The 16,735-nt window shown below is 40.1% G+C and overlaps 2 long non-coding RNA genes across 4 annotated transcripts in view; one reads left to right on the forward strand and one right to left on the reverse strand.

Moving 5' to 3' along the window:
• The window catches only part of LOC123968362, a 99,715-nt gene that overhangs the window by 31,968 nt on the left and 51,012 nt on the right, over positions 1 to 16,735 (forward strand). For all 3 annotated transcript variants that reach the window (XR_006824446.1, XR_006824445.1, XR_006824447.1), the window contains one exon: positions 5,987 to 6,123. This is a non-coding gene — a long non-coding RNA (uncharacterized LOC123968362). The remainder of the gene's footprint in view (positions 1 to 5,986; positions 6,124 to 16,735) is intronic.
• On the reverse strand, positions 1,987 to 2,813 carry LOC123968363. Its single transcript, XR_006824448.1, has 2 exons — positions 2,245 to 2,813; positions 1,987 to 2,158 (listed from the first exon to the last, which is right to left on the reverse strand). It is a non-coding gene; the product is annotated as an uncharacterized LOC123968363 (long non-coding RNA).

Genomic DNA, 16,735 nt, shown 5'->3' on the forward strand with positions numbered 1-16,735 from the left:
ATGTATGGAGAGTCTACTTTAGTTACTTTGACTCACAGCACAGATTTACTGAATGAAAGCGTCTGACTTTTCACTGGGCTGTTGGTGGAGTAGTGTTTGGTTTGTACAGAAGTCTGGATCAAATGTGCAACCACAGCCTATACTGATGTCAAACAAATATCAGGCACAACAGTATATGGAATTCAACAGCTTAACTCTGTCTGACCATTTTAAAAGGCTCCTGCACTCCTGCTGATTTATTCAAGTGGGGTTTTTAGTTTCGTAAGCCAGCAAGGTAAAGGGAATGACTATGAAATGATTTTTGCAGGTTTTATGGAGTGAGGCACAGCTGTAGCCTGCCTACAACAACATGGGCTGGGTTACTGTATTCAGCCAAGGTAATCACAGTCTAGATGAGCTTTAAAGCTGATGGTTGCTGGTGAGGGAAAAAGGGACCTGTTTTCTTTGCCAAATCCCCTCCTCACTCTGTTTCTCAGGGAAGGTTGATATGGGTTAGGAGTTTAAAGCTGCAACACACCCATGTTTTAACAGTTCTCTGCCATATGTGTTATCAGCTGAGCCATGAATGTGGGAAAGACCAGCAGGTCGAATGACATCATGCCCTGTGTAAAACTAGATATATTTTAACACACAAGGGTGTAACTGGGAAAACATAGGAAATGGGAAAACAGCTAAAACCAATGCAAGCAAACAAAGATAATGGTGCTAGTTGTTAAACAGTGAGTCTCACTTTTGGCTTTTATGTGCACCATTTGAAAAGGTGGAAAACTACACTACAGTTGGTGGTTTGACCCATTAGAGACAAAGGAGGGGTTATAACTCCTTTCACTAAATCAGTCTGTGTGTTAGATTTGAATTTCAGCAAGAGCTTTGAACCTCCCAGCCTTGCAACAGTAGCATCCTTTACAGAATCAAAGTAATGGTGACTGTGTTGGTGTGTTTTACAACGACCTGGCTAAAGGAATTGATTTTTAGCTTCAAATTGATTATTTTGTGTGCTAGCCCTTTAAAAGCTCTGGCATAGTCAGCTGTTTAGTGTTTAAATGTTTTAACAGTTAAAGGCTCTCTGCATCTGTTATCAGTTTAGCCATAATGAGCAAGAAGCCCAGTGGCAGAGTGACATAATTTATAGTTCAGAGCTAACACACTGGGGTGGAACTGGAAAATAACAGGGAATTTTGGAAATAAGTTGAAATTAAGAAAGATTGAAAACAATGGAAACAATGATGACTACACTTTGTCTGTAGAAGGCATGATGTATATAGTCATTCACTCACATTTGAAACTTGAGCATGTTGAAGTAATTGCTTTTGATGCGAATACAAACACTGAGCACAGTGTCTCATCAGTGCTGAGTAGGGCAATCGAGGATGGGCTGGCTCTTCAGCACTGGAGCTTATACAGTTAGACTCCTCAGAAAGATGTGGGCTTTTAAAAAAATAAAAACACCAGTAATGACACTAGATCACCCTAATCATCATAGATGTAGAAGTTTCTTTCAGCATTCCAACTCACACTTGAGAGTAAGAGAGCTGGTAGCCTACTGTATGTCTTTGCTCAGCTTTTAGAAGAGGGAACCCCTTCTTCTTAAAACAAACAAGAAGCACTTTATTTTAGTGAACAGATATATACTGATATATTGATACCACACAAATCATGGCAGAAAAGAGAGCTCTCAAACAGATACTAAATGTCAGTTAAACCTTGTCACAAGACGGGAATATCGATGATAATGCTGATGAAAAACTGCCATACAATGCAGTAAATTTCCAGTAGTTTATATGCTTCAAATTGGTCTATACAATATGTGTTATCTGCTGATGAAATATTGCAGAAGGAGTTAACACATCCTTATTCCTATTACAGTATTATCCAACATTATATACATTATCAGAGCAAAAATGCAAAAAATAATATGTCAGTAGATCATGTGGGAACTAATTACATTTGTCAGATATGAACCCAAAAACAGACGGACACGGTGAGTAAAGTTAAAGGTGATTTATTGAACACAACAGAGAGTGTAGGAGTTTGGGCAGAGTGTGAGGCCCAGGGCTGAGCAGGCAGGTGGAATCCACGGAGAGATGTTCCGGTGTGTCTTCCGTGATACACCAAGTAACAGATAGACAGCGTAGCAGGTGGGTGGATTGTATGATTCCTGTGGCAGAGAACAGAGTGTGTGAGCAAGGCAGCAAACACACAGGCAAGCAAGTGAAAAAAAACCCAACAACTTGCAGACTTAACAAAAACAGGTTTGTCAAAAACTGGTTCAGGCTGTCAGGAAAGTCAGGAGACAGTAGATGACTAAACCATCTGGAGGGGATTGGATTGCGGACTCTTCCTTAAATACTTCTATTAACGATTCTGGTGGGTGATTGAGATGCGATGCAGGTGTGTCAGAGTGGCAAGCCCGGAAGCAGGTGCACGCCCACAACTCCGCTGCCAGGAGGGAAGGAAATGAAGAAAGAGGTACAGAGGAAGAGAGAGAGAGAAAGCCAGAGCACAAACAGACAGACAAAGACCATAACACAATAGGTATCCCAAATTCACACAAACTGAGAAAACCAATATCAAAAGACTCTCACTCACATACAGACATCAAGGTAGGGGGGTTGTGAACATTATCAACTTCACCCATTCAGATTAGAATAATTTTATGTCATGCTATTATTCAAAGTAAACCTAATTTCCCCTCCAATGTAATACATTAGCGATATTAATATTAATAGATACATTACTGAGGACATTAGTAGTAGTGCCTCCTCCACGCAACAAGGTTTTTGATTAAAAGAGGTAAATCAGCTCAAGTCATATGTGCACTGATTCCTAGCACTACCAAGAGAGAAGTGGCTCATGTTATTAACTAAAAAGGAAAAGGCTTCAGGGAAAATGACATCATCATTGTCATCACCACCATGACCACTGCACTGACCAGCACCATCATCATCACCACCGCTCTAACCACCAGCACCGTCATCATCATCATTATCATCATCATCATCATCATCATCCTCCTCATCTTCCAGGGCTCAGCACACTAGCATGACTCTGAGATTTAAAGCCCTACTGGAAAAATTACATCATTCTTTTTCCCCCTCCCTCTTTAACTCTCTGGGGTACAACTGACAGAGCTGAAGAGCAGGGATGTAGTTTTGTAAATGATGTGATGTGTTGGCATCTTTGCAGGAATTGTCAGCTGCTTTGCGGTCTACATCTCACAGAAATGGCTCTGTATGAAAGTTGACATCATTCTCATGCTGCAGAACAATAACTGGCATCCCTAATCCTCTGACATAAAATTGACATATGTCTGGAAGAGGGGAAATATATGACAACAATGGAAATCATTGGCCCTTCTGCAGGAATCGTCAGCTGTTTGGCGTTGTGGAAATAAATAGAGGGGACTGAAGTGTTTTAGCAGAGCAGCAGACTTGCCAGAGACACGGTTCATGAACTGTGACTGTAAGGGCTCAAACCTTCCTCAAGAAATGCTGTCACACATCTCTGTGCGATGTCCCTCCAGCGAGGTCTAAAATCAGTTAATAACCCTCTGGAGTGTGACTTCAGTCTGCCCTCGGGCTAAATGACATAGTTCCCAGACACTGGGATCATAGTGTAAAACTTGAAACTGATATAAAAATGGGGAAACGAGACGATTGAAAGAATTTGAAAAATCATTACCACTTTGGGAAGCTCAGAGTTAAAAACGTAAAACCCATCATGTTTGAATCTAAACACAGAGTACTAAGCCTCCTCCACGCTCCAGATGGTTTTGATTCTGGGAAGTAAATTAGTGAAGCTTGGAAGCAGGGATTCATCTGCCATAAGTGCTTGAGGGAATCAATCAGCTGTGTTACATTAAAACCAAAAGTGCTACAGGCAAAATAAATGGATTAAATCCATACTGACTGGGGTAATGCTAACTGATTTAAATAGTTGTGTGTAGTACTCCTCCATGGGATTAGCACCCAAAAAGTGACAGCATGGTGGGAAATGATGACCACAGCTCTAGGAAGGTGTGTGTGTGCGTTAGCTGTCAGCGGTTTACTAAGGAGAGAGAGTGAGAGCGAGCGAGCGAGAGAGCTTGTGTGTGTGTTTATTTGTGGTAGATGATGTGCCTCAGGAAAAATGCCAAATGCCCAAAATGCCACACTGAAACACACGCATGCATGCACTTACACACACAACTATGGCAAAGTGGTGTGTTTTCACAGAGAGATGACTGCTAGGTGATGTCATCTTGCTTAAATCTAGCTCTAGCATCAGTTAATTTGTCAGTGTGGGGTGTGTGTGGGAGTGCATAATGGTAACTTTCCGTGTCTATCACTGTTATTGATTAATTAAGAGGTATACTTTTAATCAGAAAATACAAATTGTGCCTGCCATCAGAGTCACATATACAGTATAGGGTATATTGAACATATGTTCGTGTCAGTGTGTGAATTTTTGTGTGTGAAACAACTACTGTATTGGGCTCATTGCTCATTTCACTCTTCCTAGCTGCACCTCCTCTAATAACCAGTAGATGCTGTTTCCAAGAAAACTCTTACTGTATTAAAGTGGCTGAAAGGGTTCCCCGCTTGTGTCTTGATACAAAGTCAAATCAAGTTTTTACATAAGACATTACAGTCTGAATAACTCATTTTAATTATTTTTCTTGGAGGGAAAACACTTTGTATTAAAAAGATGTTAGGGTTTAAAGATAGGTATGATTGGAAGCAAGGAGTCTCATCTTATCACTGTTGATGGTACTGCTAGCTTGTCACTCCAACCAGTAGTTTTAGCCTTCTGCAGTAAATTATCAAAACTTCGTAACAGGGCAACCCACCCTCCCCCACCAGCTTATTTTGGAGGATTGTTAGGCAGGGTCATCCAGTGGGTTCTCATATGATCGGGATGAAGGATGAGTAACTCCTTTCATTGATGGGACCACTGGATATTGCTAACATGTATCACTCATATAAAATGAATCACTCAGAGAGACAGAGCAGAGAGCTATAACAGTAATGAGAGAAGTTTGGCATTCACATACTGATAGGATACAACATGCTGTGAGGTTGACTCACGGGCCTCTAAGGGGTGACAACACCACTGTCTGAATAATGAAAATCTGTATACCTTACACTCTCTTTAGATGTGTCCTTAGGCCCAATGAAGCTTTGTGTCTGACTCACGTGAGTCATGCGGCTGTGTACTGAGGAGATATTGTGTATTGTGTGTGAATCAATGAGGAAAGGAGTCTGCCAGCTGAATCATTTTGGTTATACAAACCAAGTGACTCTTTTGCCAAGGCCCATAAAGCAACTTTCTTGTCTCAGATTCAAAAACATGATCTTACAGTTGGATCTTATAGTCACATGGTTATGTAATAAGTAGGTAAATGAATGAGTCCCTATAAAATAAGTGAAAAAGTAAAGGATCTATCTGACTGCATGCAACAGATGTTAGTAGCATGTCCGGTGCTTTGAGCTCCAGCTGTCTTGCAGGGATGTGAAGGTATCATATATGACAGGCTGACTGCCTATGAGAAGCTGAAATGTAACCATTTATTGAGGCCTGCTTTGGGTTACATCGCTTTAATGTTCAGGGGGAGGTGGGGAAGTGTTTGAATCAGATGGATGTACTCTATGTCAAACTTAAACATGTGACCAGATGATGACTGCAGGCTCTCTTATCTGTATGAAGGTAACCTGAGGCTCTCATCTAATAATTTTTGGAATCCCTCTTTGTGGCACCACACACACACTCTGTTGAACTTATCTCCCTTCCTGTGGAATGACAATGCTTCCTTGTTTATCCATTTGCCATAAAAACACAATCAGACACAAGTCAACATTGAATGACTCCAAACAAGCTGGATTATTGCTCTAATTAAGCTTTAATAAGCCCTTATTAAACGGCCGCAGGCCTCGTCAGGCGGTTCATTAAGTCATTTCATCCTTTTATTCCTCCATTAACTCTCTTTTTTTCTCTCTTTTCTTCTCAGGGAGTGTGGGAGTGGTGAGGTCTGGGAGATCACGACCTTAATTCTCTCCAAGACAGACGGTTTAATTAACACTGGAGGAATCCTCACTGGCTCCAGACCTCTACAATGGGAAAGTACAGGGGAACTGGATTGTCAAGGTAAGGCACTAAGCTAATGTGTTTTTTTTTAATGGCAATATACACTAATAACCTTTAAATTACAGCTACTGTGCTCCCTGAATTTATGATGTAATTAGATGGTAATATTGACTGCATAAAAACACACAACATTAGTTTCATTAGTGGTTTTGAGAAGTGCCAGATAATGAACAACACTGGTTTAATTAAATGTGAGCACATATTTATTATTATTTTTTTTTTTTATTAGACCCCAACATGAGACATAAGGAGTAAAGTAAATGTATAAATGCATTGCAAGGCAGAGAGCTACTGTATACACTGCACTATAAGTATAAAACCTTTCAACTGACAAAAGGAAAGGGTAGGTAACACTCTGTTGCAATTCTCCATCTGTCTCCTTCCCCTTCATTATGCATACAACTGTGTGCAGCTCTCCCACAGTCAGCACTGACATTTTAGCTGCCACACTTCTCAGGGTTCAAAATGATACCGTCACACATGTGTGTGCAGGTTGTTTACAGTTTTAAACAGGAACTGTCGACCTATAGATTTCATAAGCCTGATGTGGATAACCAGAAAAACTTGAAAACTTTCTAAATGTTCTATAAATAATCAATCACAACCTCACTGATTGTTTGTTGCTTTTTACAATTTCAGGCCAAACTTTGGTGGCACCTTGTCAATCTGCTTCATTGGTTTACACTTTGCAATGACCGTTCCCTTCATTATGTCCCACTGCAGTATCCTCTTTAAACAGAAAGTATATCCGTTTCGGGATGCGACCTGTTTTAAAATAACATTTCATGGGGATGTGGAACACATGGTTGTCATGGGTACATTTTGTGACAAATATTTGCTGAATACTTATATTTATTGTGGTTGAATGAAAATAATAACTGTGACCAGTAGAGAGCAACAAAATTCAAAAGGGCGCACACACACATCCTCCAAACAAAAATTGAAAGGTTATAACTTTAAAACACTAAAACTGTCATTTTGAACAGTGCACTGCAAACTGTTCAGCCTCATGCTCAAAAGTTAAAGATTACAGTTAGTAACACCTGCATGTTTTAGCGTCTGCTGTGTAGGGGGATTTCCAATTAGGAGTGGTACACTCAGACTTGAACTTTGCACGCACAGACCTTTTTCTCTTTTCATGTGCCAATAAACAACACCAGAGACACTGTTTGCTGTTAGCAGCGAAGAAAGTTATACCCCAGGGAATCTTAAGGGAAGCAGGTGTCTTAGTTCTTAAAACATAATGCAGTTTATCATTGCATAAGGATCTGTATGAATTTATTGTATGAACCTGGCTAGCCCAGTCTTGGTAAATAAACCAACTAGAGGCGAGGATGTCTTAGCTATGCCGGGTGGGTCTGGGTGCAGGTGTATATGGAGACAGACAGTGATAAAATACTGAAGCAGTAACACACGGAGAGTGGGCCAAATTTAGCCATCTGTAGTATTTTGACTGAAGTAGGAGTGCATGTATGATAGAGCGAGATAGAAATAGAGATAATGTGTGTGTCTGTGTGTGTGTGTGTGTGTGTGCACATGAGCATTCATTTGCATGTTTATTAGCAGTTTGGATCCTGCTGAGGTGACAGATGTTCATGGCAGAGGTAGGCAGAGATGAAACGCAGTGTCCAAATTAACCCACTTGTGTGTCTGTGTGTCTGTGTGTACATGTGTGTTTGTCAGTGTGAGGGTGACTCGTCCCCATGGAAGTCAGAAAAGCTGTCCTTCACCTGTCTGCATGTCTGTGTTGTCTTTACAGCATTGTGTGTGTGTGTGTGTGTGTGTGAGCGCTGTATACTGGCATGATTCAGTGTAGACAGTTAAGACTTCCACCTTCAGCCATGCAGTGATTGAGTTTCCTGATGCTTCAACAGATGTCCAAACCCCAGGATTTAAAACTTTTGCTCTCTTCCTGTCTTTGTTGTTTCTATGAGGTCCCTTTTCTTTTCTATATAATTTCTGTCCTCCTTGACTCTTTGTCTCACTCATTTTCAGAAACTGCTGCAGTGGATCATTTATTTCAACTGACTTTTTCAATTTGGAGAAGAACACATATGCACACACACGCATGCGCACACACACACACACACACATACGCACACACACGCACGCACACACGCACCTACTCAACATACATAGACACTACATTCATATACAGAGACACATATATTACCACAGACTGTTGTTGACTGAGGATGCAGATAGGCATGCACCCACGCACAGATATAAACACAAGGAAGTGCTGGTTTGGATGTTATGCAAAATTATAGCTCCCTTATATGAAGAAACACACACACCCTTATATGTCAAGTGATTAGTTACACAATTAGAACCATAAGTTCCATTAAAAAGCAGAAGCTCTAACTGTTTGTACCTTTGTGAAGGGAGAAATGAAACTTGTGAAACTCAAAAATTTACGTTGAAGCCAGATGTGGGCTTTGATGTTTTTCATTGTGTTTCCTCGTTCGAAAAACACATCCAGCATGATCCAGCACACAAATGAGAAGATCAGAGCTACCTAAGAATTGAGTGCGTTTTCTCAAATGCTCACAAACTGTCAATATTTTAAGGTGAGTCAGGGATGCTGAAAAAGTAACTATATCATCCAGCCAGTTTTGTGAGATACCAGGATACTCTTACAAAGTCCATCCACATTTGTTGCACATTTTCAGATGAAACAGTATTACATAATTATAGTGGGTGCTCTCCAGTTGAATGTAATTCTAAATCTGGAAATTAGTGGGAGATGCTTTGGACAAATGCTGAACCCACAAGATTAACTTTGTCTGCTGAACAAGCCAACCCTTAGCTGTCTTTTTAAATTGGCTGTAATTGTATCTGTATTCTGGTCAATGAAAGCAATCAAAGGCAAGCAGTTACAAGACACTGGTCACCAGACCTAGGGGTGGAACTTAAGACTGGGGGACACGTGCGTGCATGTGCACGTACAAATAGCCTACACAAACGGACATGCACACACACATACAGACACCCACGCGTTTCCTGTGTGTTTCATCTTAGACTGTCTTTTCTTCTTTCTCTTCTATTTGGAGAGGAAGTGCGGGTCTAATGACTTTTCCTATGCGTCACAAATACTGCATGTGGGAGGCAGACAGCCACTCTACACGTGTATGCATTTGAGAGCCATCATGCATACATGTATAAGTTTGTGAAGAGCTTGATACATGGTTTGTTATGCATTTGTTAGAAGCTTCATGTGTGTTTACGAGTTTGTGTTTTTGAGAAACTTCACATTTGTTTTTGGTGTGAGAAATAGTTATGAGCGTGTTTACGAGTTCGCAGGAAATGTGCACACTTAGCTACTGTTTTTTGTTCTGTCTCCGAAAAATAAGTTTGTCCCTGTGGAATTTCACACACATGCTTTTTTTCACTGTTTTCACTTGATGTGACCATGCGTGCTGGTGAGACACTTCTGTACATGCTTGTCTGTGCAGCAGTGCAGTTTGCTTTTGCATGTGCTTCTCGCTCAGTTCTTGTAAACACTGCTACCACTGAGACTTCACACAGGGCTGTTTTTCAGGATTTTGTACTACTCAGACTCTTTATATCGATCCTGATCAATATTTTATTTCTTATGAGAATTACTGTGGACCGAAATGAAATTTCAGTTATAATTTGTTGTAGTAATGTATTCTGTATTTCAGATGGGTTTTACAAATACATTATTTTGAATCAACAATAAACAATGAGCTGTCGAACTCAACTTTTTTTAAAAGTATAACATAGTGTTCCTTGTTCTCATTCCTTTACTCTAGAGCTACAGAATTCAGAATACATATTGACTTCAAATATTTTTAAGAAAATAAAATATAAATGACAAATGTATTGTATTATATATATATATATATATATATATATATATATATATGCACACACACACACACACACACACACACACACACACACAAAACATATTTGTCATTACCCCATCCTTTGAGAGGTTCTCCAAACCGCCGATATAGTAAATATATTTTGTGTATATTTGGCACTATAACCAATGAAAGAATTATGATTAGATATATTACTATTAGTTTTGATTTCACTTGTCAGGGCGTGTTAATCTTGTCTAACTTAACCAACTAATATACATTACTAAACTCCCAATGTAAACGTAACATTGATCAGTCAATTCATAAATAAAGTGGTTCACTGCCCTTACTAAATATTCTCACAACCAAAATTGGTTCTGTTCAGTAACTTTTGGGGTCAAACATCTCAAACAATGTTAAACAATCAGGTGTCTAGCTCTAGACCACATCTCCTGAAGTCTGAATAATTCTTCATTGGCTGCCAGAGTGAAACAAGGTTAGCTAATCTTGCAATACTTGGTTCCCCAAGCTACAGCTGCAGTGGGCTTCCACAGTTCATCTGGGGCCGCAGAGGAGTGTTTTTCTCCAAACGAGTACCCATTCAAAGACCAAGGCTGGTGCTTAGCTATGAGCATGTGACTGTTGAAACATTATTTTAGGTGAAATGAAAAACTGAATCAAAAACAGTCTTTTGATTGGATCCAAGGCCTTTGCTGAACTCTTCTTCCAAACTCATCACTCCCCTTCTCTACCTTTGCTCCCTGGTGCCAACTCCATCATTTCCCTTACCATGTCTTACTCTTATGAACACCCACTCTCCTTCTCTTTCATGTCTTTACTCCTTTTCCTTCCTCCCTCCCTCTCTCCCTGCCCTCCCATCACTCCTTCCTCCCTCTTTTCATTCCCTTACTGTGGATCTCATCTCTTTCTTGTCCGTGTTTATTTTCCTCCTGTATTTTTCTCTCATTGCCTTCACTCCCCTCTGTCTTTCTGTCTTTGTGTTTCTTTCACTATGAAGTATTTCCAACTTCAAATATGCTTTACTGGCTTTATTAGGAAAAATCTGTTGCCAAAGCTACACAGCTTGTGGTGGATAAGTTGATTAATAGAAGACAAAAGAGCTATCAGAAGTAGACAAATCATAAACTTAAACAGGCTGTGTACTCTAAGTCTTATCTCTCAAATCAGGATAAAATTAGGATAATTGACTTAGCTACAATACCAGTTAAGATGGAAATGATGGAACACTATTGCAATATACCTCATTCATAAATATACAAGGATTGAATTTAAAGGAACAGTTTGAAATTTTGGGAAATACGATTATTCGCTTTCTGGGCATCAAATGGAGAAGAAGTTAATATTCTCATATCTGTATGCTAAATATGAAGCTATAGCTAGCAGCTGGTTCGTTTAGCTTAGCGCAAAGTCTGAATACAGAGCAAAACAATATTGATCAAACGTATGAGATATAATGTGTTAATAAGTGAGCTTCTTTTTTTTCAGTTTAGACAGAGCTAGGCTAATGTTAACCTTGTTTCCAGTCTTTATGCTAAGGTAAGCTAAGCTGTACCAATCTTCTCATCATTTATTTCTGATATGATCATGTTTTAATGACCAAGTTGTGGTGGTGATGGCACAATGGATAAGACACAAGCCTTTGGTGTGAGAGACCTGGGTTCAATTCCCCACTGTGACCCATCCACCAGTGTGTCCCTGAGCAAGATACTTAACCCCTAGTTGCTCCAGAGGCATGCGACCTCTGACATGTATAGCAATTGTAAGTCGCTTTGGATAAAAGCATCAGATAAATGTAAGCTATTGCTGACCACAAACTTCTGAAATGTATTCTCAGTCAAGCATCTTACAGAATTGTTTTATATTGTGCGGCGTAATTCCAGCATTTCAGCAAATTGATTATGTATAGACTTACTCAGTTTAACCCTTTGAGTTGTATTAATTTTACCAATCTACTTACAGCAAATCAATGGAGGGGATGAGTTGGGTACTGCCTCTTCGCCTGGAACATGTCAAGCTCGCCTCCTCTCTCTCTGTCTCTCTCTCTCTCTCTCTCAAGATGTCTTCACACCCCCTCTCTTTTGGCTGACATCATCTGCAGTGACTGACTGCTGTTGCACTTGAGTTGAGTTGAGGTCAGACATACAGTGTGTGCTGCCTCGGGGAGATACAGACTGGCTACCAACCAGATAAGTTGGAAGCCCATGTCCTGGTAACCCCCCCCCCCCCTCTCGCTCTCTCTCTCTCTCTCTCTCTCTCTGTCTTTATGAGAGCTTGTTGCTCTCACTGAGCGTTGGAGGCTGAGAAGAGCTGGGAAAGAAAACTGGACCATTAGAGAAAATAATAATAATAATATATGAAATACCGTCTGTCTCTCATTTAACTCATTCAGGCCTTCCTCCCTTCCTCTCCATCTCATCTCCCATGTGCACACACATACACACACTCAAACACAGATTTGAATGATTTATTTATGTCAGCATAAATTACAGCAATAACCTCTGGTGTACTGTATGAGAATCAGATACTGGTGCTGTCTGTGTTTTAGCAGTGATGTGTTATGGTGCCTCGATGCCAGCTAATTTTGATCGGTGCGAGTCTGTGTGTGCAAGAGTTTGTGCGCGCGTGTGTTTGTTTAAACTTACTTGGCTTTCCCTGACAAGTTTGATCTGAGTAAACAAGGAGCCAGGCATATAACTGTGAGTGAGAGAGCAAGAGAGAGAGCGAGGGGGGGGGGGACGGACAGGGTCAGAAAGTGTGTGTGAAGCAGGGAGAAAGGCAGAGGCAGACACTTACTCAGGCTAAACCCTGAGGCCATGGGCAGGAAGCTGATATTTTCCCAGACTTACTTTACTCTTTTTTTTGGAGTCTGATCCGACAATTGTAGCTTCCTCTGAGGGGCTAATAATACAACAGAGCCATTGTGCAACACGTTGTTTCCCCCCGCCTGATTTAGCAAGAGAGAAGGCGTTTGCATGAAATCTTTCCACTCCCAGTGTGGTTGGGTGGAGTTTTTACTGCCATCAGATTGGATTGTCACACCACATCGTAATAAAGCACTATTATAGTCTGGCTCAGATGAACATGAATACACAGATAACAGTGCCCTAGCTAGTAGCCACTGTACAGTTCTCCATTTACTGAGTATATCTTGCACTGGTGCTCTAGTTATTTTTCAAATATTTTCTTTTTTGGTACAGCAGCTGTGCAGAACTTATGTGAAATGTGTGAAACATCTCATTTCTGGAATGTGGATGGAATTAAACTAAAACAGACATGCAAAACAAGAATTAGGATGGATAAACCATTACATATGCAAGTACACCATTGTAGATATTTGATACATATATAAGGCAGAGAGAATTTAAAAAGAAGTATTTGATGATGGCTGCATTTGTAGACATGGAGCCATAAAAACACACAAACTCATACACATAGTCAAGGCTGATTTAAAGGTGAAATAAGCGATTGAGAAATCCAATACCAAGACAAATACCATGATACAGAGTGAACAACAGCACAGCAAGTAATGAAACTAACATTAGACTGTGGGTTAGCGTACTGTTGGTATAGTTGCTGCTGCGAAGCTAACATGCAGAGTGCCATGACACACACATCATGGCTGGAACGGCTGTTGCATAGCGGGGTGTGGGACATTTAGTACAGAGCCAAGACTGAATACAAATGGTGGATTTTTCAGGGCACAGACAGAACGGACAGTTTGCGGACTGTAAGGACATATTTGCTGAATTTGACAAAAAGATATGTATTTGATTAGAATGGCTTATTCCACCTTTATGTAAAGTGTTTTTAATAGAAACCTCAGACAACCAATGTACACTTGTATGCTTGCTAGTAAAATATGCACAACCATGTGTGTGGGAGTTTGTCTGTGTGTGTTTGTGTTCAGCTCAGCCTCTGACTGAACTCAGGACTCACTAGAAACTGGTTCTTTCTGTTATGCAAGTCTTTCTCCTTTTCCATATCGTCTCTGGGCGTTTATGTGGTAGATCAGCTACCCTGGGTGAATTTAATCGCTTTATTGCTTTAAATCTGCAATCCAGGTTGGATTGTTAAATGTATCATTTATTGTTTCCAATATAAAACAACAAAACTGCACTAGGAATCAGTGTTATTATAGATTGGTAGAAATTAGGTGTCTCTAAGGGGATTTTGAGTCGATGCATCCTACATGCTAGATCAGAAACAAATGATGCAGTATTGTTTTCACTTGCATGTATTTACTCTTATGTAGGTGGGAGCGTGCGGTCAGCATCATTATCTTCTTTGAATGGGCTTTGTATGAAATTTTAACTAGTGCTATATTACTATTATTAATTGGCCTAATCATGGATTGTCTTTCATAAATTGTCTGCATCCAAATCTGATTAACTAACTACTTTAAGTAGTGTGTATAGATGGTTTCATTCTGATAACAGTAACACTAACAGTGCTGTTCTGAAATCTTATGGCCTAATATCGGGTTTGTATTTATTGCCATTGGATTCAACATTAACTATCAGGGAAGTATGGACATGGTGCATGATGATTTTATTCACTTTTAGTTCCCTATGCCTTAAGCTGGTGCAAGGTGGTTTTCGTTTCTTTTAAACGCATCTAACACGTCCTGTAAAGGCTACTTGGTAAACAGCTGAGTAACTGTATTTGCATTTCTTTATATTAAAAACATCCATAAGGGCAATATGTGTCTTATTTGTCCTGTGGGATAGGGCCAAGTTATATTAGAAACTGTGTTGTAGGCAGGTGCGGTATTAAAAACGGTCCCACACAGACTTGAAGGCAGAATGTGAAATGAAATTACTTGTTAGATGGATGGTTTTTGTAGTGTACTTGACATAGCCCTATAAAATATATGTGGTCTTGCAAATGAAATACTAACCCTAGCATTGCTTTCACATTCACTGCATACCTATGCGATTCCTATATTGCATCAAACGTGAACTTTCAAACAATATAATGTTTTGTTGTTCACTTATTACTGACCTTTCATTGACACACAAATGATCAATGGTGGGTTGGGAGATGAGATGCTAATATAAAACCACAAGGAAAGTATTACATGAGATGTGAGAAAGAACTAGCTTTTATGACCTAGACAGCGCAACATTAAAGAGACAAATCACTGTGTATCCCAGCTTATCCTTGATCATCCCCACAGGCAAAGCACACTTAGCCTGTCTGGCCAGGTTGACCAGTTTGTGTGTGTATGTGTGTGTGTGTGTGTGTGTGTGTGTGTGTGACTTCAGCATTGCATGCATCCGTATCTGTTCATCTGGCTTCTGGCCTGTCTCCCTGTTTGTCTCTGTGCTAACCATGCATCTTTTATTTTATCATTAAGTCTAGCAATTGGTGTGTGTATGTGGGTGTTCATGGGTGAAATGACCACTGGGTTTCCCACTGTGTTGACCACATGCTCTACTCCATTCTTTTTTCCTCTGTTTTTGTACCCCATGTGGCATCTCTACCTTGACCACCATGTTGTTCTGTCTGCCCTAGCTTTTTGTATTGTACTGAATTATCAGAAATTCAGACTTTTCCATCCTTGGTGTGTGGAGCCTCATGTGGGGTCCCTGCAGGTGAAAATGGTAGTCCATGAAAAGAAATCCTACTCAAAACAAATCAAATGGAAAGTGGTGTACAGGATATTTTTATACAAGTCTATGTTGCTACACTCAGTTGAAAATATATTCCACAGTAGTGATTCAACCTGTGTTCACTTCGTAAACAACATTTTCTGCTCAAATAATCTGCTAGCTATCACATAGGTCTTTTCTGACCTCCCTGTGTCAGCAGATACAGATCTGGGAGCCAAAGTAAGGCCACCTTCATGCTCCACCTTCGCTGAACAGACAAAGCGATGAACTCCACCTACAGAGACCAAATTAAAATTAATGGAGATGATGTCTACCATGCACAGTGCACACTGGCTGACAAAGAGCAGTGCAAAAACACCTCCAGTCTCAAATAAGTCCTTGTGTCAACTAAGAGTTGAGATATTGTGATGCTAAAGACATCTAAACGCTATTCTGTCAATTAACCACTAACACCTTCATTACCATCAGAAACAAATACAAAATCCTTCATCCTCTCTCTCCACCTGATATCACCTCTTTTATCGCTCCCCTCATAGCCACATTCTGCAGTAGTCAGAGACAATAAAGGTCTAATCTGTCTTGGCCAGGGCTTGTGAGCACAACCTTACCTGTCTGAATGCATGACATTGTTTGTGTTTGTGAACATGCGCAGTTTGTGTGATTAAGTGTGCAGATATGTCGATTTGTCTACAAGTGTGTGTGTATTTTCTGTCCAGGTCTCTTTGCCCATATCTTCTGATTATGGCACTGATTACCTGGATGTGGACATGAAAGGACATACTTATTTTTTTTGTCCAGAGACAGAATTGACGTATCCCAGTCTAGACTGATCTGGATCATAAGAAGTAGTGCCATAGTGACACAGTGACATTTGTTTTACCAGCTTCCTTCCTCTTTTTTAAGTTTACAAAGGATGCCCAAACAAAGAGTAGCCCTGTTTTTTTCGCCATCCTTAGCTGTGCAACGCTTGTGGCAAAATATCAGGACAAAAAGGTTTTATTCAATTACTGATTCAATTACTTTATGGTGTCCCTCTTCGCTGATCAAATTCTTCCCTTTCAATGTGCTCATGAATTCTTGAAGGCATGTAACTGATATTGAGTTCATTCAGAACAATTCAAATAAGTGCTTACACCTCTTTGCCCTGCT

This window comes from Micropterus dolomieu, linkage group LG03 (assembly GCF_021292245.1).
Source record: "Micropterus dolomieu isolate WLL.071019.BEF.003 ecotype Adirondacks linkage group LG03, ASM2129224v1, whole genome shotgun sequence".
Classification (NCBI taxonomy): Eukaryota; Metazoa; Chordata; class Actinopteri; order Centrarchiformes; family Centrarchidae; genus Micropterus; species Micropterus dolomieu.